The sequence below is a fragment of the Haemaphysalis longicornis genome, unplaced genomic scaffold (genome assembly GCF_048455015.1).
Source record: "Haemaphysalis longicornis isolate Haplotype H1 unplaced genomic scaffold, Haemaphysalis longicornis Haplotype H1 scaffold_3, whole genome shotgun sequence".
Classification (NCBI taxonomy): domain Eukaryota; kingdom Metazoa; phylum Arthropoda; class Arachnida; order Ixodida; family Ixodidae; genus Haemaphysalis; species Haemaphysalis longicornis.
In genome coordinates, this window is record NW_027526335.1 from 66,377,736 (window position 1) to 66,404,991 (window position 27,256).

Below are 27,256 nucleotides of genomic sequence, written 5' to 3' on the forward strand. Positions count from 1 at the left end.
CCTGGCGGTGTCAATTGACGCCACCACATAGAAGTCCCTCTAGAGAATACAGAGTGAAACCAAAACGGAAAGTTTTCTGGGGAATTGTCCGTCAAGGGTGCCTATTGCGATAGGCGTCACCCATTGTCGCGTTTTAGCGGAGCTGGATGCTACAAAGAAGGAAAAGCTCGAGTGAATACAAAATTACGACGAGCCATTTTTTTTTTTGGACCAACAACAACAACGATGCTGAGGCTACAAAAACAGAGGTTATAGTTTTATTCCACAGGTTTCAAATACAAAAATATGTGCACTACATACTCATTTTTTGTTTTAGGCTCAAGTTGTCATAAAATTAAGGAAAACATGAAGTAAAAATTTCTGCTCAACGTAACATTTTTAATTGCCAGATGTCCTGATTAATTTCTACATTAATAAATAAGTTATTACTTTTACTACCAGCTCTACTTCTAGTTCGTAGACTTACGTGGTGCCCTAAAATATTGCAGTACGCAGAATTTTATTTTGCTCGAAAAAAAAAAAAACTCAGGGCTGAAAGGGTGACTCTCAGCCCTGAACGTGCTGGGGCTGTTGGATTTCAAAACTGGCGCAGTCCACATGGTGAAGTAGATAGGAGATGTTGACATGCGATACTGTCAAATCAACCAGCCCTTGTAGTTGGAATTGCGCGAACCCAAGTTTTAGGAACGCCGTTTGTGCATCTGGCTTTTTTGCGACGCTTGAGTGTTGCGCAAAAGAGCCAACTTAACATGGTCCATGCGAACAGTTGAACAAAGGTGCGGTCACGTGGCGGAGTGAATGTTTTGTGTCGTCTCCAAGGTTTGACTGAAACAGAAGGAATGGGTTTTCCCGGAGGCCTTGGCTAACGATCCTGAATGCTTTCATGGACCTCCTGACCTCAATGTACCTCCATGAGGACCCCTGACTGAGGGCGGTAAGGTATACTGTGCAGTTCCGTAGCACCGTAATCCGTTACAAAACTGCCATATGAACTCTGGCCCCAGAATAGCGAGAGAGAGAGAGAGAGAGATCCCCTGAATGCCGCTCAGGCGTTTCGAAGCCTATATTTACTCTCTAGCCAAATGATACTCGCCCTGAGTGATCGTTCATGTCGTTTGACAAAATAAGTATCTATGATGGGACTACTACTAGGTGCTTATTTCCACGAGTCCCAGTCTACGTCGATGCCTCTTGGGACCGAGCGAACGAACGCGCAGACAGAAAACGGCTACCCGGGCAGACACAACCGGAACTTGGAGCCCGACGCCGGTGTATACTTGGACGCACCACGGCCGGACTCGACTCCCTTTCCGCGAGCGCGGAAAAGAAGTCGAGTCCGGCCGTGGACGCATTTACTCGCTGACCCCTTTGCAGGGGCCAGACCCCGTCACCGGGACAGCAGGTAGAAGACTGCCTTTCACTGTTTTTTTTTACGTACGCAGCCGATCCGCCCACCACAGGCCCCTCGGCGGTGGCGTCCTCTACCACATGGCCACACCGTCAGCGTGACCGCTACTCACATGGTGGTGCTGACGTGTTTTTCTTTTCATTGTTTATTTAGTTCATCTCTTTTCGGCGCCGCTATTTTAAATGCAGAGCATTTCAGTAACTCACGATGTCACCCGCGTTGACGTCCGTAGTCCGCACCGTCGTTGTCCCTACTATATAAAAAAAAATACTATCCGGCGCCCGGTTTCGATCCCTCGACCCTGCGGGCGGAACGCAATGTACATGGTGCCCTACCCACTGCGCCACAAAGCCGACAGAATGGGACGCTACGAACGCGCCTTATATCGTTGACTCATTCAAATTACTGCTGACGAGCGCTCTCTCGTCAGCAGTTGCCACAAGTGCAACAACATTAACGTAACGCAAACTACTTAACGTCGTGCGCCCCCGGAAATGCTCTGCATTTGATCGTGCCCCTCGCGAGGAGGATGTTTCACTGCGTCTTCTCTCGGTCGCGGGACCCGTGGCGCCATCTGGCGGAGGCGCGGCACAACTCGTAGCACTTTGAAAAGATGCGGCGCCAGCCAGCTGTGTGTGTGCGTGCCGCACTTGTATAAATGGCGAGTGCGTTGGCTGTCCACAGAGCAAAGCATTCGTGCAAGTAAGCCGTTGCAGTCAGTCAGTCAGTCAGTCAGTCAGTCAGTCAGTCAGTCAGTTAGTTAGTTAGTTAGTTAGTTAGTTAGTTAGTTAACAACTCCGCAAGCATTTGCGTTTCTTGCTTTTTGTTATGTGTATGTAATGGGCATCTGCGAGGAATAGGACATGTGAGAAGGAAAGGTTGGGCCACAAAATGATACAAAATAAAATAAAATTGTGTTCAATCATCTGAAACTTACATGAGCGTGGTAGGGATGCGAGGGGGTGCAAACAATAACATCGTAGGTGCGAAGTGACGCCCTCTCGAGCTTCACCCGCACTTTTCTTTCACGCTTCCGAACTTCCGATCTGACGCTGTGCGCTCATATATAGAAGTGCCGAAGGCTTTGCCACTGAGCCCGGAGAAGGGCCGGTTGTTTCTGGTGGAGGGAAAAACGACAGCGTGGCCATGACGAACTTTTTGCAGCGTTCCTTTATAAAAAATCGTAGATGTTTGATTTTGGCGAGGTTAAATACTTCATCAACTGAAGAAAAAAATATCACTCCGCCGTCGCCTGCTGTCGCCCGCGCCATATAGCTTCTGGCGGCATTTGAAGAAATCAAGTGGCAAGAGTTACGAAAGGTTCCACTAGATAGGTTCCACGTTCTGCTTGGAACGCACGTGGACTAGGGAAACGTTGATTCTATAAACGTTGAAGTAGGGCGCCTCGATTCACACGCGTCTTCGCCGTACGGCAGCGTTGGCATCGAGACACCCGGTTTGGAGCAGTGGAACGCGGGAAATTTAAAATGATTTAAGCAAACCTTTGGCGTCTTTACCTTGGGAGGAGCGCGACGCAACAGGAGCAACATAAGAGGTGAGCGGGAAAGCGAAGGGAGGCATTTACTTGGCAAAAGTCGATAAAGACTATCGTCTTTTGACGACATTTGCAACTAAAGGAGCAGATACGCGGCCAATTTTTTGTTCTTGCTCTCTTTTCTGATCAGAGAGAACCCCTCGTTTCTGCTTCACTTCCCCTTTGTCGACTACTACAGCCACTTTCGCGCGTCGCTGGTTCAAATTAAAATCCTGAGTTCAAACTTGTGGAACGCGAAACACGCGCGATAAGCTGCTCGGTTCAGGCGCCCAGCGTTAGTGAGGAGGTCGGTAAGTGCCCTTCCACGACACGACTTGGCACTCACCTAGCCCGCCAGCGTTCGGCTAGAGCTGCGTCAGACATCGCACTATGCTCGGCATCAAGCTTAAACATTTTCCGGTATATCCAAGCGTTGCGCCCTTCTTCGTATTCTAGGTAATTTCTGCAACGCGCGCGCGTGTAAGTAAGAAAAAAAAAAAAAAAAAAACACGGGCTAGCGAATTCCCGGCGCTTCAAACCATGGCGAAACCTGCACACCATTAGGCTTCAAAATTTGGCTATATAACCATCAGCGGGCGACTAAAATCTTTCTGGTTTCATAGTAACGGCGCTCAATCAACCCGCGCCATCAGGCACGGAGGGGTTATTTAGACTACATGCTCTGGTGTTGTTTCCTCTTTGGTAACAACCTTCTCAACGCGTATGTTGAATTAAAGAAACCGTGCTAGGCTCGCTTATCTGCGTGTATTAATTGCCTTAAATATGCCCCATTTCCTTGCGCTAAACTGTTCTTACATCTATGAACCGTGCCACAGATCTAGTAGTTGTGATAGTTGTTTTCCGATTTAAACTTATACCCCTGCTACACTAGCGTCCGAATGTCATTTAAACCAAATGTCATTTGACTCAAATGCCAAGTTGTGCTGCTACACTAGGTTTTGAAATGCCATTCGGCTCAAATGACATTCGAGCCAAATGAGCACCGAGAGATACATTTGGGATTTCAAATGACATTTCTAGCACTCTCGCACAAACAAAATTTTTGGCTGTGGAAAGTTGTCCACTGTTTATTTACTTAAAATATAAAATCAACATATTTAATTTTCATACTCTCAGAACCAGTGGGTCAGTTTCAAAAAAATTAAACTACGCAAACAGCCACCACATTAGTCAAACCTGGTGTCTCTTCTAATTCGATATCATTTTACTGCCTTAGACTGCTCCTAAATTTGATTATTGTATTATTGTGCGAAAACGGAACGGGGCGACAACAGCGCCACTACAGCACAGCGAGCAATTGGGAAAGTTTTCAAATGCCATCGAAATTGTAGTGCAGCACGGTGGATTCCGAATGGCATTCGAAGCACCCCATTTGAGTCAAATGAAATTTGGTTCAAATAACATTTCGGACTTTAGTGTAGCCGGGGTATTAGTCTCCCTACGCACTGTCTTGGCGGATGTGCCTTTTCAACTGCGTACGGTCACCGAGAGCTGAACACAGGGTCAGAAAGGAGGCGCCAAAGAAAATAAAAAACTTGTCCGTATTCACCAAAACATCCCTAGCATATAAAAAATACGACTCTTCAAGGAACCACGCAACACTTTTCTAACATTTTTTTCTAAATTTTCAACGCTTTCAGAACGCGTAGTCAACCAACACACCCAGTGCTTATATTAGGCGGTCTCAAAGTACCTCAGCCGAAAATTACTGCTCTATGCCCATCAGATAACCTGGAAACCTGTTCAAAAGATTATTCTCTCTTTCCCGAGTCTGGGCATTATTTGAGCGCTCGAATTACGTCGTTACATTAATGTAGCAGCTCTTGGCTGCTGCTTTCCTGTTGCAGCAATAAACACAATCGATAGCCACTTTAGAAAAAAGTCACAAAGCAAAGCAGAAACGGAAGACGGATAGTTCTGCCGCGACGAGCCAACCACGCAGTGCCGCTCCGTGCTATTGATAACTATAGCTTTGACAATGATTCCAGGAGCGAAGGAAAGAGTGAAAGCGTTTATCGGAAGTGTTGCAGAGTGCCTTTCAGAGCAATTCAGCCGGGCACGCCCACTTATAGCTTTGCATGGTATGCTGGGAGAGAGAGTAATTTCAGTGGAAGTAAAGAAAACACACGGAGGTCGGCCTGAGGTAGAAGTCCTAGCCTGATACTCTGTATGAGAGAAGAGAAGCTGAGAAAAAAAAGAGCGTGGATAGAGGGGGACGGGTGGGACGACGAGATGAGAGTATTTTTAACATACAAGATCCCCGGCCATCTCCACTAACGTGAAACCTGGAGAAGGGCGAAGCATGCAGTGCAAAATTGTATTCTTGGCGCTTGGACGTTTTTGACCACGGAGATGAAACCGTTAGGGGGTAGGGGTATACAGCTTTGCTGCAAAAGTCTCGTGTCTTTGAAGCACGAAGTGTTCTAGCGCTAGGCGTAAGTGAGTGTCCGGCGTTTCATTAGTACGCTTTACGTTCTAGCGCGAGGCGTAGAGGAGTGTCCCGGTGTTTTAGTACCGTGGCTACATGAGACGACGGTTACGACGACGACGACATGAGACGCCGGCAGCCCGAGCCCCTAAAACACGAATGCCTATACTATGCACAGTTCACCATGACATGGCCTGAGCTGCAATCTCGTTGCTAAGCCGCTGCTTCGCGCGCAAATGGATACTAGTGGAAGAAGGGGGGGGGGGGGGGGGGGGGGTTGAGTGCTAACCCTGTGCTCAACACACTCGCGCCAGTCCTGGCAGCTGGTAATCCTCTTTTATGGTCCGAAGACGGACACCGCATCCGCTCTGCTGCTCGTCTCAAACCTCTGCGCGCATTGATCGCGTCCCGAGGAAGTAAACAGTCGAGTAGCAAGGTCCTCGCCATTGCAGGGCGGCACAAAGAAAGCCGCAAGGCCACCGGGACCCGGGCGCCAAGGCCGCCGTTTAGACCAGATCGGCTTGCTCGTCGCGTCAATAATATTGTCCTCCGGCTCGTCCGCGTCCATCACGCGGCCCGCCCTTGTCGACCCCGATCGACGGCGCGACGAGGCTGGTGCTCGCAAACGGCAACGGAGGAATCGCAGCCGAACGTCTGTGCCACTCCTCGCCCTCTCGCCTGTCTTGTCCTTGCTAGAGGATTGCCAAGGGACGCGCGCTCTTACGTAAGTGGTGGTCGCGTGGAGGGGACATAACCGTTTGTAACAGGCTTTGTGAAAGAGAACATTTGGCGACTTCATTACGCTTGGGGCCTCAGTTGAGGTCGACTAAACATTGGCGGGAAAGACCGCCAAAGCCTGTTGCGGGTCTTCGAGTGGCTTCCAATGCGAAAGCGTTGTTGCACTCTCGATTGACGGATGACATCATCTTTTCAGCCGGAGAACTGTACTCGGAAAGCTTAGTTGCAGGGTTAAAAATAAACGCTAGAATCCGACACGGAGAAGCCCCCTTCAAGGTAGGTAATAAAATACTAGAAGAGATGATTATAGTTATCAATAAAATGAAATTAAAAGCAAGGAATGACATGGGCTGGTATGTGCTCGGAATGAAGAATAGGGGTAAAACTTAGGGGTAAAGAAGCGGGGTCGTGGATTGGAGAACAGACTCGGGTCCCTTCGTTCAAATTAAGCGAAATAAGTGGGCTTGGGCAGGTCATGTAAAATGGGGATGACATCAGGAATAGCGATGTAGGGCCAGACGCGACATTTATTTTACGAAACGCCGGTGGATGTGGATATAGTACAGTGCTTATAGCCCTTTTGAACGGAGTGCCTGCCAGTAGACGGTGAACGTAATGGGGTGTGATGAAGGGCTCGACAGGGGGACGAAATAAGGAAATTCGGGGGAAAGTATTGGGCACGGTAAACTCGTGCCGAAAGTGTTTGGAAGTTTCTGAGAGAAGGCTTCATCCTGCAGAGGACACAGGTTGATTGATTGTTGGGTCGTGGCCTCAGCGATCGGCTACCGGCCGATCGCGGAGGCCACGGTTGGGTTTAAAGGGCTGGTGAAGAGCTTTTCAAAAAAATTTTGTTGGGAGCATTACTTTATGGTTTTCTTGACGCTGAATTCGAAAAACATGTTTATTTTATGTGTAAATACCCCCAAACCATCTTCTTTCGTCAAAATAAACGACCCCTGCCCGGGGGCACTGCGAGAGCCCTGGCTGCCTTTCGCGATTGGCTGGCGGCAGATGACGTCATATTCGGAAGTGCCGGCGCTGCGGTGACCGCTCGGCCTGAGGAGCTCGTTCTGTTCCCCTTCAGGTACGGGCCAGAAAGTCCTCTGGTGAATGGAACAGTCACACAATATTTCCTTAGAATAGGAGAGCCTGAGGGAAGTATAAATGTAACAAGTTGGCTCGCGGCGAGCTTTAGAAAGGGGCAGTACTCCCCCAACGGCTCATGGCCGACTTCTGTTTCTCGGATGCAGGGAAGTTGTGCAGATTTTGGTTCGCCGCTTTCACTAGCAGCGCTAGTCACAATTCCTAGCACAATTTTTCAACACACCATCATCCCCTTCCTCGCATGTGTAGCGTAGTTTTTACATTCGTACAGGCGATAACAAGCTATGTGCAGCGGCCCGCGATGCGCGCAAGCACCAGCTAGCGAGCGGCCGGTCGCCGCGTCGCGCGGAGGTGCTGGTGCCGGCCCTGGGTCGCTGCGCGGCCGACGCAACGCAGGCATTGAGGCGCGCGCCGTAGTGGAGGGCTCCGGACTATTTTCGACCACCTGGGGATCTTTAACGTGCACCGAAACATCGTACACACGGGAGTTTTTGCTTTTCGCCTCCATCAAAAAGGCGGCCGCCGCGAGTGGGAATCGAACCCGCGTCCTCGTGCTCAGCAGCGCAACGCCTTAGTCACTGAGCCACCGTGGCGGGCCAGAGGACACATGTAGCTCGATGATGATACCTATTTGGAGAAGGGGTCGGGCACGCACACACGCACACACCATAACCATGCATCTATTATGAGTTATGAGTGCGATAGCAGTATTGTCCAATTGAACGTCGTCGATGTAGGGCCAGACGCAGCCAATGGGAACTGATGAATCGCGGCCACGAGCCCCTGGCGTCACTGGTTAATCGCACTGTGTGTGTATGTTAGAATATTGGTTTGTTAAGTTGACGTCGCAGACAAATGGGAATATGCGAATGCTGTGTCTAGAGTGCCGTCCGACGCGATGTCCACCGGCGTTTCGTGAAAGAAAGGCCGCGCCTGGCACTACATCGTTCTCCCCAATGTAACGAAAGGTAACCTAACCTAAGATAACGCAATATAACCTAACAAACACAGAACAATGATTTAAAACACCGAAAAACTAACCTAATCCATAAAAATTGTAACTGAATAAAAAAAAAACTGGAGGAGGCCGGTATCGAATACCCGCCCAATTGGCATGAGGAAGCTAAGACGGAACCTGTACGCCACAATGACAGATGCTTTGTGCTGTGCCAGCCTAGTTTGGAATATTCGAATGTCGTCGGACGGTACTCTAGCCATGGCTGCAGCGACCAGCGAGAGCGCCGTCGGACGGCACTCCGTTAATCGAGCCTGAGCTTTCATCGTCATTGGCCGATCCCCTCCAGAGAAGGTGTGAGAATTGCTGGTATACCCAAACAGGAATCGATAAATAGGCCTTAGCTTCTGCCAGCGGCTGTTAGCGTCGCTGGCCAATCCACCCGAGTGGGCATGTTGTTAGGCCTTTTTTCAGTCTCAACATATGGTCTTTTTATGTCACACCTAACGATGGACCAAGCAACGACAAGCTCATTGTACGTCGAGCTGCGCGCACCTGGTTGCTGCCGTTATTTAAGTCGAAGGCCACAGTCAACTAGAGTCATGAAGCCACAGTGGCGTCGGCATTTTACTTCCTCCATGGACGTCGGGGACGCGGTTTCGACTCGTACTTCGGAGGCCCTAGGATCCATTCGCACCCAGTCACAAATTTTTCTAATAGCATTATTAATCAAATTACCTAAACTTGTATCATGCCGTTTCGCTGCTAGTAGCACTAACGGCGGATTTTCTGCTCAGTCGGTCATTTATGGCTTTCAGCATGCACAACCACGAAAGAAAAGTATCTCAGAAAGCGAAATATATTGAGGGATGACAGTGGTAGCTCTCCTACTATTATAATATGCAGACACGCTACTTTATGTTCCTTAGAGTTAACATTGTATGGTGTTAGTACGGTGCCCCAGTATATATAGTCGCTGCCCGAATAAACGGGAGATGTCTTCTCTAAGTCTTCTCTAAGCTCCGCGGCGCCCAGGAAAGATGCCATTTGTATTTGTATGTATGTGTTTATGGCACAAGAGCATCGAGGCCAAAGAGCGGCATGTCAGAGTGAGTGGTCTTTCAGTCGGTAAAATACAATTTGAAACGACGTGAGGAGGCTAAAAAATAAATACTCATTACCATACAGCATCCTGCCTAGTTCTACAGCGACATGCGTCTTACCAACTTCCATCGCAGGCCACGTAATATGCCATCAGCAAAGAGACATTACTCCGGAACTCGATTTGTGTTAAAAAGCGTTGGCATAAGTGGAAGTGAAAGGTCTGCCCATTTCCCGCTCGTGCCTTAAGCGGAAAATGGATATCTTGCTAAAGCACTCGCGCTAGCATCAGACGATGATTGCTGGTGACGTAACTGTTTCCGCAAAAACAAAACAAGACCACCTCTTTGAGATCGTGGCCGGCTCACAGCAAGCGCTATTGCCCGAAAGAAAGAACACACACACGCGAAAGCGCCCCAGTTCTGGTGAAGCGCTCAGGGGCGCTTATTGACGGCTCGAGAAACACAGCGTGGCAGATTTACGCTCTGGGGAAAGTGCTCGCCTTCGGTTGCGTTTTCGCAGCTGCTAGGAAGGAAGAGCGGGGCCCCGTGTCACCGGAGAAGCGCCCAGAGATGGCGGCGACAGTGATGATTTCCCTGAGCGATTTGCTCTCGCTTGGCTCAACAGCAGCCCGCTGCAGCCGCCCTCGCCGGCCGGCCGTTGCACAACCGACCCGCCGCCGCCGCCGCCTCCTCGGCGGACCCGCGATCTGCTCGCCTGCCGACGACGACGAGAACCGTTCGCCTTGGCGCCGTGAGGCCCGTGACAGTCTAGAACGCAATTGCAGGCGGCACCTCCGTTGAAGGAAGCTACTGTGTCACTCAAGTTGCTTTTTGAAGCCACAAACTCCGCGTCGCCGACGTACTCGCAAAAAACGCGGCGCTAGCAACAATTCGTCGCCTCTACGTGTGTCACGAACAGTCGCTGTTCAGAGCTCGAGCACTACATGCCGAGACTTGTCAAAAAATGTCTACATCGCCGAATAATGTTTATGTATGCCGAAAGCTCAGTTTGGTAAATGTTGCGCACTGAACTCTACCTCCCTCCTCTGAAGAAAGTTAGTTGGTCACCTAACATCTTTAAGCGATTATTATTTCTGCGTGCGGCGTTTTGTTATCAGTAATTATATTCATAGACTAATCTGTTTATGTCTACCATTTTAAGGAATTCAACAATTTACGACGTCACCCTTTGCGCTTACTTTCACTCTGCCCTTCACAAAACACCCACATTGAGTCCATCTCTGTCATCAGTATCGATAAGCCTGTGCCCATACCAGGAACCACTGTTACGGAGTTACCAGTTCGGAGTAGGAGTGACCCCGGATTCATTCCACTTTTTCCAGACCCAGGAATATAATGGCAATGGAATGGCGCGCCAACGCTCAGAGGAATGGAATGGAAATGGAATTATTCTCCTTTTGCCCGGAATGGAATGGTAACGAAATGGGCTGGTTTTTAGGCAAGCTGTGTCGATTTTCAGGTAGAATCTACAGCCAAGCTGGCTCTTGAACTAGTAGAGTTTTCACAGAACTTGCAATATTTTTTTTTCTTTTCAAGGGAGGTGTTTTAGGGCTGTGAGGAAACCCTGGGTGATTACCCCGCCATGGTGGCTCAGTGACTAAGGCGTTGTGCTGCCGAGCCCAAGGACGCGGGTTTGAATCCCGGCCGCGGCGGCTGCTTTTCTGATGGAGGTGAAAAGCGAAAATGCCCGTGTGTTCGAGATTTCGCCGCATGTAAAGATCCCCAGGTGGTCAAACTTCATCCGATGCCCTCCACTCCGGCGCGCGTCATCGCCTGTGTCGCATCGGCGTGTTAAACCCATGAATAAAAAAAAAAATTAGCGCCAAATCCTGAGGGATGGGGGGTATCCCGAAGGCGTTGACGGCTGAGGATATTTGCTTAGTGGTACTTTTGTGTCCTGTAAGGGTGGGTCCATGGAAACAATGAAGAATTGTGAGGGACACTCTTGGGCAGTCATGTGCGCTAAATGGTTACCTGGGATTCCCTCTGTGTGCGCCAAGGTACAAATCAAACGAATCTATAAAAAAACTAACGCGACAGTTTGCTCCGAAATTGTCCGTTAAGGATTCGCGGCATGCATTTTTACCAGCATTGCACTAGCATCAGAGACGCGCGGGAAAATGCGCCAGCTTGCGTCAGGGAACGAGAGCAGTCTTAAACAGGTAGTGTTAATGCCCAGACAATCATTAAGGAGGTTAATGTGGAAGAGGTGGCGACTTTCGTACGGTGAATGCCAAACAACGCTGTTTTGCGATACTTTCTGTCCCTCGCGCTGGCATCGCAGCAATTCTTCTCAGTGCTCTGCAAAGCTAAGGATTATGAGTGCATGTAGATGTGAGCAAGATACGGAAGACGTGCCTGTGAGCTAGGTACAGCAGTGCAATTGCCCCGGTGTGATGATACGCGACGTGCATAGCCATGTAACACCTTACAGCTGGTGCAAAACGAAACAAGCCGACAGCAACGTACCGAATGTGCACGATACTAACGCGCACTTTTTTTTTTTTTGCTAAACGAAGGCTTTAAATTTGTGCACGCGTTAAAATCGGGCTCAAAACCAAAATCTGTATATAGGCGGCCACCTGCATTGTCACTGACACGAATTCCCCCAAACGCCCACTCTATTCAATCCAAAATAATCTGTCGACACCACGTGAGTAAATTTCGGTGCACCCATTCCTCAATTAACATATTTTAGTCAGCTTTTGCACATATTTCAATTGCTGCAATTAGCTCTTCGTTTCAGTCACTATGGCTTCGAAGCGGTACCAGTGAGAAGCGTCCGTTGAGCGCAAGATAATTATACTTGTTTACAGCGAAAAAGCCGAACAGTATCATGTGCACTGTGTGTCCCGGAGACATGAATGCGTGGTTGACGTAAACAAAGCAGAGCAATACTTTTATGCAAGGCTTTACCGGCCCAGGTCATAGACGTTTTCGGAAGTTGAAGACTCCCAGATGGAATGCATATATTATCAGTGAATGAACCGTCGGCCCGTCACTTCTAAAACTAAGGTGGTGAAGGCGCTTGGAATCGCAAACACTTTAAATGTTCCCCGCTCCAGTTTCGATGTCAGCAGTAGCTGCCATGGAGGAGCAAGTTTATGAAGCACAAAGAATTTTTGTTTCCACAGTTGCTGCGTCAAATAAAATGTCTTCATGCAGGTATACGTAGTTTCATGTCTTTTACATTTGCGTGGTGGAATTCATTGGATTGGCTATGAGGTTTAACGCACCGATGCTAGGCAGGAGATGAGGCACGCCGTTGTGGAGGGCTCCGGATTGTTTCTGAATGCCTAGGAATCTTCAAAGTGGGTATTTTTTTTCGAATTTTCCTAAGTAAACGTACCTGCACATTACGATCGGGGCCGCGTTATAATCGTACAAATACGGTATCCGTCCTCTAGCACAGCGCAAGATCAAGCTATTACAACATGATGATCATGCAAACATAATATGAAGGGTTGGGAATACCGGCTGTTTATGAATTAGAAATGTGCTTGTCCTGCAAGAGAGGCCACAAAGCTGCCATTCCTCGACTTTGGAGGCGTATATGTTTACTTGTGCAGTTCGCAACGCGTCTGATAACGTCACCTCTATGATGCATTCATAGGTAACTCGATGCACTTACCAGGAGGTAGCTTCTACGTTGAGGAATTCAAGGGACCCTGAAACATTTTCGATAAGCGCTTTTACTCCCCCCTTCGCTTCTGGAACCACAGCGAAAGCCACAGTTATCGCCAGCACGGAGCGGCACTGCGTGATTTGCTCGTCGCACCAGATACGCCTTCCAGTTCTGCTTTGTTTTTGTGGCTTTATTTTTGAAGTTGCTATCGAAAGCGTTCATTGCTGCAACCGAAGGAAAACTGGCCAACAGCCGCTACATGGCCTCAGTGACGTAATTCGGGCCGTCGAAGAACGTCAAGATAGGGAAAGAGAGAAAAATATTTTGAGCGAGTTTCCAAGTTATCTGATGGGCATAGAGCAGCAATTTTTTGGCTGAGGTACTTTCGACCCCCTAATCTAAGTAGCGGGTGTGTTGGGTGACTACGTTCTGCAAGCATTTAAGTTGTTTAAAAAAATGAAAAAAGTGTTGCAGGGTTCATTTAAGGGAACGGAAATGGGCTTCCTGGTCAGTCCAGGAGTGGGAATGGGCAATATTTTGGCATTTCGTGGAATTGAGAGGAATATAATTGCGGAAAGTTCTAATTCCTTTGAATGGAATTGGAATGGAATTCCGCAACACTGACACTAACATATATGACAGTAACATACTGTCGGTGCTGTAGCTTGCTGCGTCATTATAGGATTACCATTCTCCAGAAGAATCATTTTGCTCGAATATCGTCTGGTTGCTTTACATTTACAGTGCATGGTGTTGTACGCCTGTGAATAGAACGTTTTACTATTTCATGTTTGATGTTCTACGCGCCATGCGACAGCGGCTGGACCATGGCACACGTCTTGGAGGAATTCTCAGGATTATTTTTCTACACTTTACGGAGCTATTAGTATTTCAGCTTCCCGAAATACACAACGAATGCACGGCGTCACGTGTGTGGCAGCCGGCCACTCTCCCGCTACGCCACTGCAGCTAGTGATCAGCGCATTCTCACTGACAGGTTGATTTGAGTGAAGTTGCATATACGTCTCCGCACGTACGACATGCAACCGTATCCGGTGTCAATACAGTAAAAAAAAATCCCGGGCCAGGCTAACGTGAAATCGGGGGAGGGGCGAAGCATCAGTGTGTAAGTGTAATTCTTGGCGCCTTGGCGTTTTTGCCAACTGAGATGAAACCATTGTGTGTTGCTGTAAAGGTCTCTTGTCTTTGAGGCATGAAGCTCTCTAGCGCGAAGCGTAAACAAGTGTCCCGGTATTTTTTAGTACGTGTTACCTTCTAGCGCGAGGCGTAAGCGAGTTTCCCGGTGTTTTAGTATCGTAACTACACGAGACGAAAGGCGATTATGACGACGACGACGACAGGAGACGCCAACAGCCCCAGCCACCAAGGGCCTTCGCCCCTAATAATAGAAGATCATTTTCCAGAACATCAGCCTTAGTGCAATCTATAGCGGGGCCTCGTTGGCGAAGAGTTACCTTGACGCATAGCACGTACGCAGTAATTACGTTCACTGTTACGGACGAACATGAAAGAGCGCTGAACGCGCTCTTGGATTGCGGCACAGAAATAACAAAAAAAGAATACAGGGCTATGTCTACTGTTTTTTGTTAGCTTTGAATCACTTACTGAATCCTATCTCCGCGGATGTTTTCATGCCTGCCAAAACATTCATATTTCTTCAACGGCCTGGAAGTTTGAACGCGACGCCACTGCTGACGTAAAATGATCGGTAGTATAGCTGTTGGTTGCAAGTCCTAAAACATTCGCGGCGCATAGCAGCAAAGATTATTCGCACCAATGCCTTCTCGGTGAACGGGCTTCTTTGAGGTCATAAAATATACTGGAGACGTTTCATATATACACTACGCGTACTACGCGTCCGGGACGACTATTTCCCTGCGTACAGCATTCGGACGTTATCCAAGCCATCGGTGGGTTCTTACTCTTTACGTTACCAGCACGACATAATGCGTGCTGACAACTCTACCCTATAAATTCCCCCTAGCATGTGGAGTACAGAATACTGAAAATTTTGCACATAGCTGAAAAGCTATCCATCATCATCGCGGTCTCCATTCTATTTTACGATCTTCAGGAACTGGAGCAGCAGCGTGACTACAAGGACTGCAAGAGCGTAGGGCGCCAGATCAGTCCTTGAAATTTCGGCTTTCACCAGGAGGCCGGAAGCGTCGACCAGGAACTGGAATCGAACTCGCTACCTGGTGCTCAGGTGCCGCTGAGCACCAGGAAACACCTGGTCGGGGTGTTTCCGATCACCCGACACCAGGAAATCGTTCAATTCAACTTTCCGGTGGAAGTCAATGTAGGCACGTTTTTCTGCCGACACGTACACCATGGTGATAGGTATACGGCCTGGGTGCTCACCTACTTTGCGCAGTAGCGCGTAGTACGTCCCTCCGAGCGGCAATCGTGTCGTCGTCGTCAATCCTCAGAGCAGTCGATAGGTCGACATTCGTCCATTTCGACAGGACGTCGTCTGGAAAGCATCCGCGTGACCACGAGGCATCCTCGGTTCCCACAGGCACAGCTGAGCGGCGGTCGAGGCGAGCGACGACGTGCGGCGGCAACGGCACCAGCGGGGGGCCCGCTCTGCTGACGACGATCAGCGGGGCCGTTCGGCGAGGGCGTCGCGGACCGCAGCATCCGGCGTCGGGCACGCTGTAGCCTTCGTGGTAGTGCACGGCTTCTGGACGCGTAGACTTGCGGGCCCGGCGGTGAGGGAACGGGGGGCCTCACGCTGCAAGCCCGATGGGCGGCGCTCGGGGCGCGACCGTGTTTGCGAGGGGGTCTTGTCTGTTGCTCTTTCTGCTCGCTCCGGCACGCTCGAGAAATCACTTTCCCCCGGCTTTTTTTACTGGCTCGTTGCTTCTTCCTTGCCCCTTCTAGACCAGCCAGGCAGACGGCGGGCGCGTTGCATCAGCATCAACGCTTTGATTGCCCGAATCCGGTCACTTTAAACGGTTTGAAGAAAAAAAAAAGAAAGAAAAAGAGCGTAGCGAATAAAAAAATGGTGGGGCATAATCAACGGCTTCACGAAAAAAACATACGTAAGGAGCAAAAGCAGAATAGCAGGCATCGCTGTCAAGACGGGACTGCTGACGTCGTCTCCGCCTCAGGCGACACGTGACGTTCTGCCTTAACGAAGGGCCTTGGAGTTGGTATATACATGCTCGGCTATAAACCCTACCCCGCTTTATTAGTATACCGTATGATTCTTCAATGCGCGTTTTTTCTATAGACCGGCTAGGCTCAGTCGTGGCTCAGGCGCGAAGCCGCAGAGAGGTGCGGATGCCCCAAAGACTTTAGAACAAACACGTTGGGAATTATGGGGAAAACTCTTTCATTCTTAAAAATGGCATTCTAGTGAGAAAAAGGTTCCAAAAGAACTGCAACCTTAAACACCACAATAATTGTTTACGTGACGGATTCAACGCCCCTGCTAGAACACCCCCTTCTTTCCTTTCATAGCCAGAGTTTTGTAGAAATTGCGCACCATCGTTTGGTTTTGTCTTTTTCACTGTCCTTTTTCCTTGCCCAAATATGCAGCACACGTTAATATTGAATTCTGGACTGTACCAACTAGCCCCTAAACAAGCCTTTGTTAACTTCATTTTGTAGAAACGTGCGAGAGTTACGCCAGGTATATGGCGATACTGACCTTGATAATTTCCTTTCTATTATTGCACTAGCGTACTGCATTTGTTTACTTTTGAAACAATGCCCCTCTCTTGTTCTCTCAAGGCTTTGTCGCAGAGCTGTGAGAGGCCAAGGAGACACGGCAAGCGCTAACAATCTCGCCGCGCTCGCAGAAGAACAAAGGGGCTTAAAATAATAATTTGACATGTATACGCGTGGCTGCACTCTTGCTTCCTTTTTCAGAATTGTCGATTGACGCTTCGCGTAGACATAGGCGAAAACAGCCGCGCGGCGCCATTTCATTTGCTGCACGATCAACGAGCTGAGTGGCCGAAGCAGAATTGCTTACGAGGAGTTTGCCCGCTGCAGGTTGTCCGAAATAAAACCCCTTAGACGGGCACGCTGGGGCAGTGTTAATTTATATTGAAGTCAAAATGGTTCGTATTGGCACCCACCGAGGGATTTTTGTTCCACCCATCTCTACATGTCGATGTGGAGTGGAACTTTTATGGAGAGGGGAGGTATTACTTGGAATAAGTATCATGTTGAAGAGCTTCTCACCTAAGTGTTATAGCCATTCGGCGGAGCTCTCTTGTACCAATGCTGCAACAGTTGGAGGATGAAGACGCTGAGATCTGGTGTTATTTGGTTAACTGCATTAGAATTTCTTTCACCCTTCTTTCACCCATAAATTCGGAGCGTTTCAAGCCGCATATGTACATATGCACACCGCATTTCATCTTCACCCATGGCACCCCTGCAGTTCAAAAAATCGGTGGGCCGCACCATTCATATGGCGGCAAATAACCCAGTGAAGATATTTCGTTTTCGTTGGGTTCCGCACATTCACGAAACAGCGCGACTTACCGGGGCGCAGTTCAAAAGAGCGCGCGAAACTGCTGCTTTTTGCCGGTCGGTGTTGTCCACGGGAGCGGGAGTGGCTGTGTCGCGTGAGACACCACACTTTCTCCACACTGCCCCCGCTTTTCTGCTGCGGCCCGCCCTCTCCGCTTCTCCGAATCTCTAATGCAGCACCGACGTCACACTCTTTCCACTCGCTCCCGCGCCTCGGCTACTGCCCCGCTGCGAAACCCCATCCACGGCTTTGATGAGACACCTAGCGCCGGTGCAGCTCTCCCTCCACGTTTCCCGCGCCCCGCCCTCATTCCCTACCAGGATTTCTGTGCACCGACGCGTTCTGGATTCGGACATTTTCCATGCTCAAATACCCAACCTAAAAAGCCAACTGACGACGCATGCAGGAGCCAAAGAGCACACCTTCAACCTCCCTTGCGCTGCCAGGCTGTGTGCATAGCCGTCTTGACGAACGTGTTCGCGACGCAACGGCAAAATAATGAAATAAACGTGTTGCTCCTTGTCTGTTCAAAACCCGATGGCATTTAGCGAGCCAGCACTTCTGACCCCCTGAATTTCGTGTCCATCTATCGGTCTATTGCTCATTGTTCCTCCATACTCTTACGTCCTTACTGCTATACATCTTTTATGTCCTTGCTCCATCCCCATTTGCGTGGGCAACAAAGGAAAATAAACCTAATTACCGTCCGTCGATTGCGCAACCGAAAATTACTACGATTAGGCGCTGTGCGCAAATATTCCATCATTTCTGCGCCTTGTTCGTTTTAGCGCTGTATTTCAAGACGTTGCATTTGCAACGGTTAGCAAACAGAGCTGAACATGTACCACATGGAAGAAGACTTACAAGATTAGCACTGCATGAACTGATTCTGCCGCATCATCGGATATAAATCGAAACCCGATCATGCATGATCAGCATATTGTTTGCCTGTTGAACATGCTTTCAGGCTGACTGACGTCACTTAACAATGCAATCAGGGGATGACTCTTTAAGGGACACTGAAGTGAATTTGTCAAGCTCCCGTTTTTGCTTGCACTGCGTAGACTGGCTCAAATTAGCACACTTTTCATTGTGTATCCAGTTGACAAGTCGGTAATTATTTTACAAAGCGCGAAAGAAGAAAAACTACCATGCGCGGTTTTCGGCGGCCGCACCAACTGTGACGACGGCTGTGACGACGAGAAGAGACGCACCGTGATTGGACGATGCCCAAGGTTAGCAACCAAACAAGTTTCTGTTTCGGCTCTGTAAAACAACGTGCTTGACATCCGACGGCATCGTTGGATGGGCATTCTCAATACCTCAGTAATCGTCGTCCCGTGCTTCTGCCATGTTGTCGGCTGCAATATGCATAAGATAAGCCTCCCAGGACGGCTTGGAATCGTAGCAACCACTAGCCGAGGCCTACGCAGTGGATGAACGCCCTCCGCGTCCCCGCAGACGCTCAAATGCCATGCGCTTTTCCCCCATATTTGGAGCTTGCCTCACTCATGCCTGTATCGTAAAAAGCGTTTTCGCACCAGGCCAAGGGTCTGTTGATTCTGCCCTGTGCCCACTGCCCGCAAGCAGTCGGTGCTTATTGCAACAGCACGCCAACGAGAACTCGCTAGCGCGCCAGTGTCAGCCTGCGCGCGTTCTGTGAACTAGTTCGTGGAGCAATGAACGTTGCGGCCCCAAAAAAGGTGAACTCAGCACAGAAAACATCGGCGGAAAACGAAAAAGTTAACTTATAAAAAAAAAGAATGTACCCGCGGGAATTCGAACTCGTGACTCGCAAAACACTTGCAAGAAAATACATGGCGCTCCAGACCACACGGCCACATGCGAGAGTGGAAATATAAGTATATAATGTATAACCAGTGTACCCTTTCATTTATTTTTAGCGTTTCAAGCAGCTTAGGTGACTATTTGTTGTATTGCGCTCGTGCAGTAAGCGTCCCCCAAGTTTCCACAATATCTCACGTCTAGCAATTGCATTTCTTAGACGGAAAAGCGTTCGCAGATGCGTAGTCGTGCTGCCGACCGCTGTGCTTGTTCGCCCAGCTCAAGAAAGTGCTTCCCGCACCCTAGTTTTACGCTGTACGGTAAAAGTACATATAAGTTGATTTTATTTCCTTGGTACCTATATTCACTTCGCTGACTCTTCTCCCGCCTTCAAGAGACCTTATATTTTCCTACTGGCGTACCAGTCAGCGAAGCGTCGCATGTGCGCTTGTGCAGCGCTTGTGTGAAGCGACCTTGACTTGGAGCTAGATACAGTGTACAAACTAACGAAAAGTAAAGAAAGGCACATTCTTCCATTCACAAACGTGTCCTGGCTTCGTTTCAACTGAGCGAACGAATTGCGACGACCCGTCGGCGACCGGCGGACGAAGCGCTGGACCGACTGACTCTGTCTGAAGGCCGGGGAGCCGTGCAGTAGCGCAGCCAATTGCCAGCTCATCTCCTCCCGACGTCACACGAAAACGCCACAGAAAATGGGCGAGGGTGCAGAGAGGAGGACAGCATTTTCGAATTGATTTTTCTACTAAATAAATTCACGTAAACGCGCTCAGAGTGGTCGAAATAGGGCCTAGGGACTCCGGACTACAATTTGCGCTCGTGATCCTGCAATGTTTACAAATCACTTCAGTGTCCCTTTAAACCCAACGCAGGCAAGTGGCACTGCTGTAATAGTGTGTGACGTGCCCGCCTAAGCTCATGAGCTTTTGTGCGCTGTCCGTTCACGCACGCACTCTTCCACGCACGATTCCGTGCACGCTTCCACGCACGCTTTCGGACTGCCAGAAAGTATACGGCCGATTTCGTCTCACTAATATTGCATAACTGTATAGCCGAATTTCGTAACCTGATTCTTTACGCGTCCTGTGGACTCTAGCAGTGCGCTGAACTGATGGGTGGGGGGCTCTTGCAGCAGGTCGATGTCCATCCACATCTACACGTCCGTCCACACGTCCATCACTGGTAGATGAACGTGTGAACGCAGTCCGATGATGATTATGATGACGGTCATGATGATGATGGCGGCGACTAATCGGGCAATGACATACGCACCTCGACAATGTAATTTACTTACCCATTCCTTCTTGTATCTCTTTTGTAACTCGGACTGGTATTTCGTTTTCGATTTTGCCCTAGGTATGGCTGTAATGGCACTCGATTCTCTACTTCCCTGTTTTTTAACCAATACTCAATCGATATCAGGGGGTTACAAGTGCTGCCGATTAAATTGCTATGTTCTATGGTGTTTCAAATAGGCCAAGAACAACTTGAGTTTTTCTATATTTTTCACTAACGTCGTGATCGTATAGGACGTTCTGATGCAGGCAAAACGTAAAAACGCCCGTGTGTACGAGATTTCGGCTCACGTTAACGATCCCCAGGTGGTGAAAATTAATTCGGAGCCCTCTATTACGGCGCGCCTCATCGCCTGCGTTGCGTTGGCGCGTTAAACCCTACAATCAATCAATCAATCAATCAATCAATCAATCAATCAATCAATCAATCAATCAATCAATCAATCAATCAATCAATCAATCAATCAATCAATCAATCAATCAATCGTATAGCACGCCAAAACGAACACGCATCAGAATGTAGTGCAAGCGAGGTTGAGAGTGGGCACACTGGTTACAGAAAGGCCACCTACTGCCGAGTTTGCCGTAGCCAATTACTTAATGAGAGAAAAAAATGACGGTGGAAGTGGTTGTCAGACGCACATCCCGGCTATTTCGGACTGCCCGGCACAATTCCGTCGCAGGACTAAGCGCTCAGCGCACCGTCGACAGATGACGGGACCGAGGCCTTTCTCTGCCAGGCTCCCGGACCAGCGCGTGAAAGCGAGCTCGTCGGACCGTGCGGACATCCGAGGCGGGCTGCGGTGCGACCAAGCGCAGAGGGGACCGGATGCGACACGCCTGCGGCGAGGCCCCGGGCAAACAGCTCGACGCAGGTGCCAAAACAAGCCTGTCGTCTTTCGGGGCGCGGGGCTTCTCTGCACCACTGCTATTCCGCTCCGTCACCCGGCCGCCGTGTGTGCCCGCACGCACCGCCCAGTCTCCAGAACCATCCGCGTCGTTTGCGGGGATACGCTGTTGTCCTGACACACACGTGCGTGCTGCGACGGGGCGACATAAGCGCGCTACCATTGGTGTATTTTAAGCGCGGTAGCATTTGACCAGCCAGCTTCTGTGACCCCTGTGGCCCCATCTTTCGCTGCTCGAGTGGGTGAACTTGGCTCCCCACGAAGCATCTGCCTAAACTCTTATTGATGGCCGCCAGTAAAAAAAAAAAAGAGAGAGGGTGTCTGGTCCCACGAAAAAACCTCAAGCGAGACTGTATGCGTAATGAAATCTGAATTTAATTTGCCTTACGCACAAATGACGTAAGTGGACGATTAGTAAACGTCTCAGTGGACACTAGAGCATCGGCGAGCATCATGGGAACAGGATTGTCACATATTTTTGTAGAGGTGTCCAGGTAGACGACTACAACGGAAGAGCTAGAGTGTTTGATCGGTGGACAAGAGTCGAGGTCAAGTACCAAGTGACCAAAGCCCTAAAAAAAAAAGCATTATGTGTGGATGACTCCAAGTTTAACATCACACTGGCCCACCCCGACAAAAGAGACGGAAGTTACAAAGCCGCCACTTTGGCTGGATACAGATAGCGAACACGTCTGTTCACAATACCCGGAACTTAGATGTGCAGGCGCTTATCGGCTGCAGTAATGGAAGTGCCGTTCACACTGTGTGATTTTTACTGCTCTACGTATGAACTACACAACATTCCATACGAAAAAAAGGAAATGGGAAAACAGCGCTAAAACGGGACAAAGAACGTGACAAGACTGGGCGCTGGAGCGTGACATGAACTGAAAAAGTGTGTTGGTGCGGGCTTGTTGGTACATAACTGAAAATGGAAAAACAGCGCTAAAACGGGACAAAGAACGTGACAAGACTGGGCGCTGGAGCGTGACATGAACTGAAAAAGTGTGTTGGTGCGGGCTTGTTGGTACATAACTGAAAATGGAAAAACAGCGCTAAAACGGGACAAAGAACGTGACAAGACTGGGCGCTGGAGCGTGACATGAACTGAAAAAGTGTGTTGGTGCGGGCTTGTTGGTACATAACTGAAAATGGAAAAACAGCGCTAAAACGGGACAAAGAACGTGACAAGACTGGGCGCTGGAGCGTGACATGAACTGAAAAAGTGTGTTGGTGCGGGCTTGTTGGTACATAACTGAAAATGGAAAAAGGAGCGTCTGCGATTCCAAATGTGATGTCGGTCAGACTTGCGCAGTATCTGTCCAAACGTATCGACACTTAGGTCACAAATCGCTAGTGTTCCAGGACGATGGTACGTACCGAATGTGCACGGTTTACACACTTGTGAATCTACAGACGATTTTGTTCGCATAAATAGGAGAGGTGGTTGCTCCTCGTTCTCTCAAATAGTTGCGTGCACAAAGTATTGGCAGGTACCACATCAGGAAGGCTGCAAGCACTTTCGTACAACCGTTTGTTGCCGACAAAAACGGCCGGCTTCCGCTCAGTTTGAAAAATTATGGAGCGCGGTTTCAGAAAACTATGTACGCTATCTTCAAAGACGTCATAAGACATTTTTGCGGATTATATGCACCGACTGTATAGTAATTTATTCTAGGAATCGACGCGGGCATGTTTATTTGAACTTTCGCAAGCGGTGGAAGCTCTTTGTAAATCTCAAACACAGGAAAAAGAGCTTGTTCTTTAAGAAATATGTTGTTTTCTTGGACAGAGTTTTCGACAGGGCGAAAAAAGCGCAAAAAAGGAGTCTAATTAAATGGATCGTGCACCTACCAAGACCTCATATGTACACTTTCCGCTCGTTCCCTTCGGACCTTCCGGACACTTCAGGGCAGTCATCAAGAGTTGTGCAGCGAAGTCAAGATGCCTTAGGGAGCTGAATCAGAGAAATGTCCCCTTTGAATGAACCACTGAGCACGAAAGCGCCTACCAAGGGCCCACAACATTAATAGTATCCCGTCCGGTGTTGGCAATTACTATGGAGCACCGACAAGTGGACAAGTTGGTATGGAGACATAGGGACTAAAAGCGCAGAAAAACGCAAGACAAAGAGAACAACTACACGGGACAAGCGCTTACTAACAACTGAGTTTTACTGAAGACAGCCCACTAAAAAAAAAGGAATCTTGAAATACATACACTAAAATCGACCTAATAACACCGTGGAAGTTGCGTCTGTGAGAAGTATGCATCCCCAGGAGGGTTGACGACAGAGGGGAAGCCGGCGTGACGCAAAGACGGAGAGGTGGACCAAACCATGGGCTACTGGAGGAAGATGCGAACGAGGTGTAACGAGTGTAATAGAACTGTTGATCGGACGCATTGTGAACCCGTTCCAGTAAAGGCAAACGTTACGCCTAAGTCACAACGTTGTGGGTTCAGATCCCACTCGGGCGCTTATAAAAAAGAAACACTTTCAGAACAATTGATCTTCAGTCGCCCTTTAGATAAGATTCATAAGAATACTGAGCATTGACCAACAACTAAAACACCGAATTTCCAGAGAGAAAAAAACACTCTAAGAATCTGTATAATATGAGTTTCGAACTCGAGTATTTAAAATGCTATAGCATTTGCCGGTGAGCCTTCTTAGACAAGGCGAGAATAGAATGTTCCCGTGCGAAGTATGCCGGATGCGGATTTCTTGCTACACGTTTCCCCGCGTATCGAACAAGTCGCGAACGCCTCGCGATTCCCGGGTTTATATTTATGCACTTCCTGGTAGAAACCTCGTCAGGCCTCGCAGATAGTCCACCAGAAGCACCAGCGGAGAAGAGTTCGTGGTCACCCGAGTTCAATGCCACTATACAGAGCTAGCGCGGAAGACGCCGATGTTTATTCAGACCCGCGTGCTCCGCGATAGCGCGGAATTCCTCATCGCACACCTCGCAGCGCGGCGCACAGTGGAGGGTCGAAGGTGCCGCCCCAAAGAGGAAACGGGTCGACCGAATTAGCATCTGCATGTGCCGCACCGGCGGCGCGTGCTGCACCAAGGACCGCGGCCGTAATTCTCACGCGCGCCCAAATAGGGATGTCCTGCTGCGCGCACTCGTTCATCACGCTCAATGGCCGCCGCAACCACAACAGCCGCTGCCTGAATCCGACGCCGCCGCCAATGTCCCGTGCAGGCTTGCGAGGAACACCGTCGGTCCAGTTAACGAGGCAGCCTAACTCTAGCGTAAGCACCGCGTAGAGAGCTTTGATTTTGGGACATACTAACCGTACTGAAACCTAACTGCTTGCTTACGGAAACTGACCCCAGGGTAACGACCCAACGCTAAAGCTTTCTCTTCGCGTGGCAGGCGTTGCTACAAGTCACCTCCTTGCCGCTTCAAGCGAGCGGCTGCCACATCGCACGACGAATACAGGTTGCTTTTGTGTATTTTTATTTGTTATCTGGAGTTCCCGTACGAGTGCAAGATGGCTTAGAGCGCTGCAAGAGCACTTAGTGCGTGGGCATTGTCTTTCTCAAGGCGTTGCTGGGCCGAAAGCTTCCTCTGACCCCTCGTTCTCTTTAAGCTCTTCCCCTTCCTTCCTTCACCTTCTGACTCAGTAGAAAAGAAACGCAAGGGTAACAGTAGAAAGTAACAGTAGTAGAAAGAAATATAATAGTAATAGAAAAGTAATAGAATAGAATAGTAATAGAAAAGTAATAGAATCGAATAGTAATAAAACAGCAATAGAAACTAACAGTAGAAAAGTAGCTCAAGGGTAAGTTTTATACGGCGGAAATGCTCAAAATGCTTTGTTTAGATACTTCGCCGTTATTTGTTTGTTTCGCGCAAAACGGCTGCTGCCTGATGGGCTTACAATGGTGCTCTTTTCTGGGTACAGGAAACTAGTAGTGTCTGTGTGACGAGTGGACATCATACCGACGCTTTCGGGCCCAATAAAGGGGTGTAAGACGCCTCTTTCTGATGTATCTGAAAGATACACAACTTTTGTTGTCGGTGTATACCGCAGCGTACCGCAGTGTGCTAATGACATCCGTCGGACTAAACGTTATTCAGCCAAGCCATTAAAAAAAAAAAAACCTTTGCCGAAAAGGGTGTAGCACAAGTGTAAAAAGGCTGTTGGGAGGCCACCACACCTTTTTTCTTGGATCTCAACACCATTCTTTAGCTGTACACCCTTTTTGTGATGAAAAAAGGGTGTTGACCAACTTCAAAACCCTTGGTTTTTCTTAGGGTGTTGAAAGGGTGAGAAAAAGCACTCAGCTTTTGATTGATTAACGCCATGCATGCATGAATAATTTCACTGTGAAGTGCAAGAGATTCCCTCATACCCTCATCTCCACCTCGTGAGAAATGTTCAAAAGCAAAAAAAATTCTGCAGAAATTCAGAGATTTATCTACTAATGCCGCTTATGCCGCTTGTCTTGAGTGTGAGTTTTTTACAGCCAAAGTTTTCGGTTTTTCTAGCTCCTGTCCGACCAATTATCTCCATTTACGCTATTATAATTATTAGGACTGGAGCATTCGCGAAATCTTCATTTATGTGGAAATTCCATGCGTGATACCTTTCGCCATTTTCCGTATTTTTTTAGTATTTTCTTATTTTTTTATTTCTTCAAAATTTTGCCCTTATCAATTATCTCCAGTTACGTTGTTATAATTATTACATTTGGAAGTTTCTCCAAATCTGCAATATTGCGGAAATGCAAGGCGTTACACGGTTCGACCTTTCCGTAATTATTTTATATTTTTCTTTTTTTAGTAGTTTTTCAAAATTTCGTTCGAATCGTTATATTCATTTACGCCATTAAATTACTACAGGTCCAACTTTCGCGAAATCTGCATTATTGTGGAAGTGCCATGCGTTATACGTTTTGACATTTTTCGTAATTTTTCAATATTTTTCTTATTTTTATTTTTCAAATTTTTGTCCGACCAATTATCTCCATTTACGGTATTATAACTATTACATTTGCAACGTTCCCGAAATCTGCATTATTGTGGAAATGCAGGGCGTTACACGGCTCGCCAGTTTCCATGATTTTTTTTTTCTTAGTTTTTCAAAATTGCGTTCCACCAGTTATCACAGGTAGAACTTTCACGAAATCTGCATTATTTTGGAAATGCAGGGCGTTAAACGGTTCGCCATTTTAAGAGCGAATGCTCTTTATAAGCGACCCCAAACCATCCACCGCCGGCGTCGGCGGCGGCGTCCGCAGTGCTCTTTAAAGAAAAAACAGCATCCGGCGCCAGGTTTCGATCCGAGGACTTTGCGGGCCGCAGCGCGACGCGCTACCGACCAAGCCACGGCCGCGACGGTGATATCAGTGTTAGACGCGCCTTATATCTTTAACGCATTCAAACTACGTCGTCAGCGGCGTGCGTTGGCGACTCAGCGGCGTTATAGCGGCTTGATAACTGCGTGGTGTACACGTGATACTACAAACCCGATGGAAGAGATGGAAGAGAAGGCAGCGAGGCGGTGGGCTGCGGGGGCCGAGCGCAAGCGCCGCAAGCGGGCCGACAACCGTGCATTCGCACTTTCACATTCTCCCCCTCGGGGAAATGCGGGGGAATTTTTTTCTTAATTTTTTGTTATTTTCTTATTTTGTAGTTTCTCTAAATTTCTTGCGACCAGTTATCTCCATATATGGTACTATTGCGATTACAGGTGGAACTTCCGCGATAGCTGCATTTTTGAGAAAATGCAGGGAGTTACACGGTGCTGGCTGTGGGGGTACACGGCAAAGAATGCTACGCATTAA

At 48.6% G+C, this 27,256-nt stretch overlaps 1 protein-coding gene across 3 annotated transcripts in view; it reads right to left on the reverse strand.

Moving 5' to 3' along the window:
- Window positions 1-27,256, reverse strand: part of LOC144174556 (proton channel OtopLc-like) — a 72,726-nt gene that overhangs the window by 18,916 nt on the left and 26,554 nt on the right. The window contains exon 1 of one of the 3 annotated variants that reach the window (XM_077703323.1): window positions 15,327-15,716. The exons of 1 other annotated variant lie outside the window; for it this stretch is intronic. The gene's annotated coding sequence lies outside the window, so the exon portion shown is untranslated. Of the gene's footprint in view, window positions 1-15,322; window positions 15,717-27,256 lie in introns of those variants that run through there. One more of the 3 variants, XM_077703322.1, reaches the window with a different exon arrangement.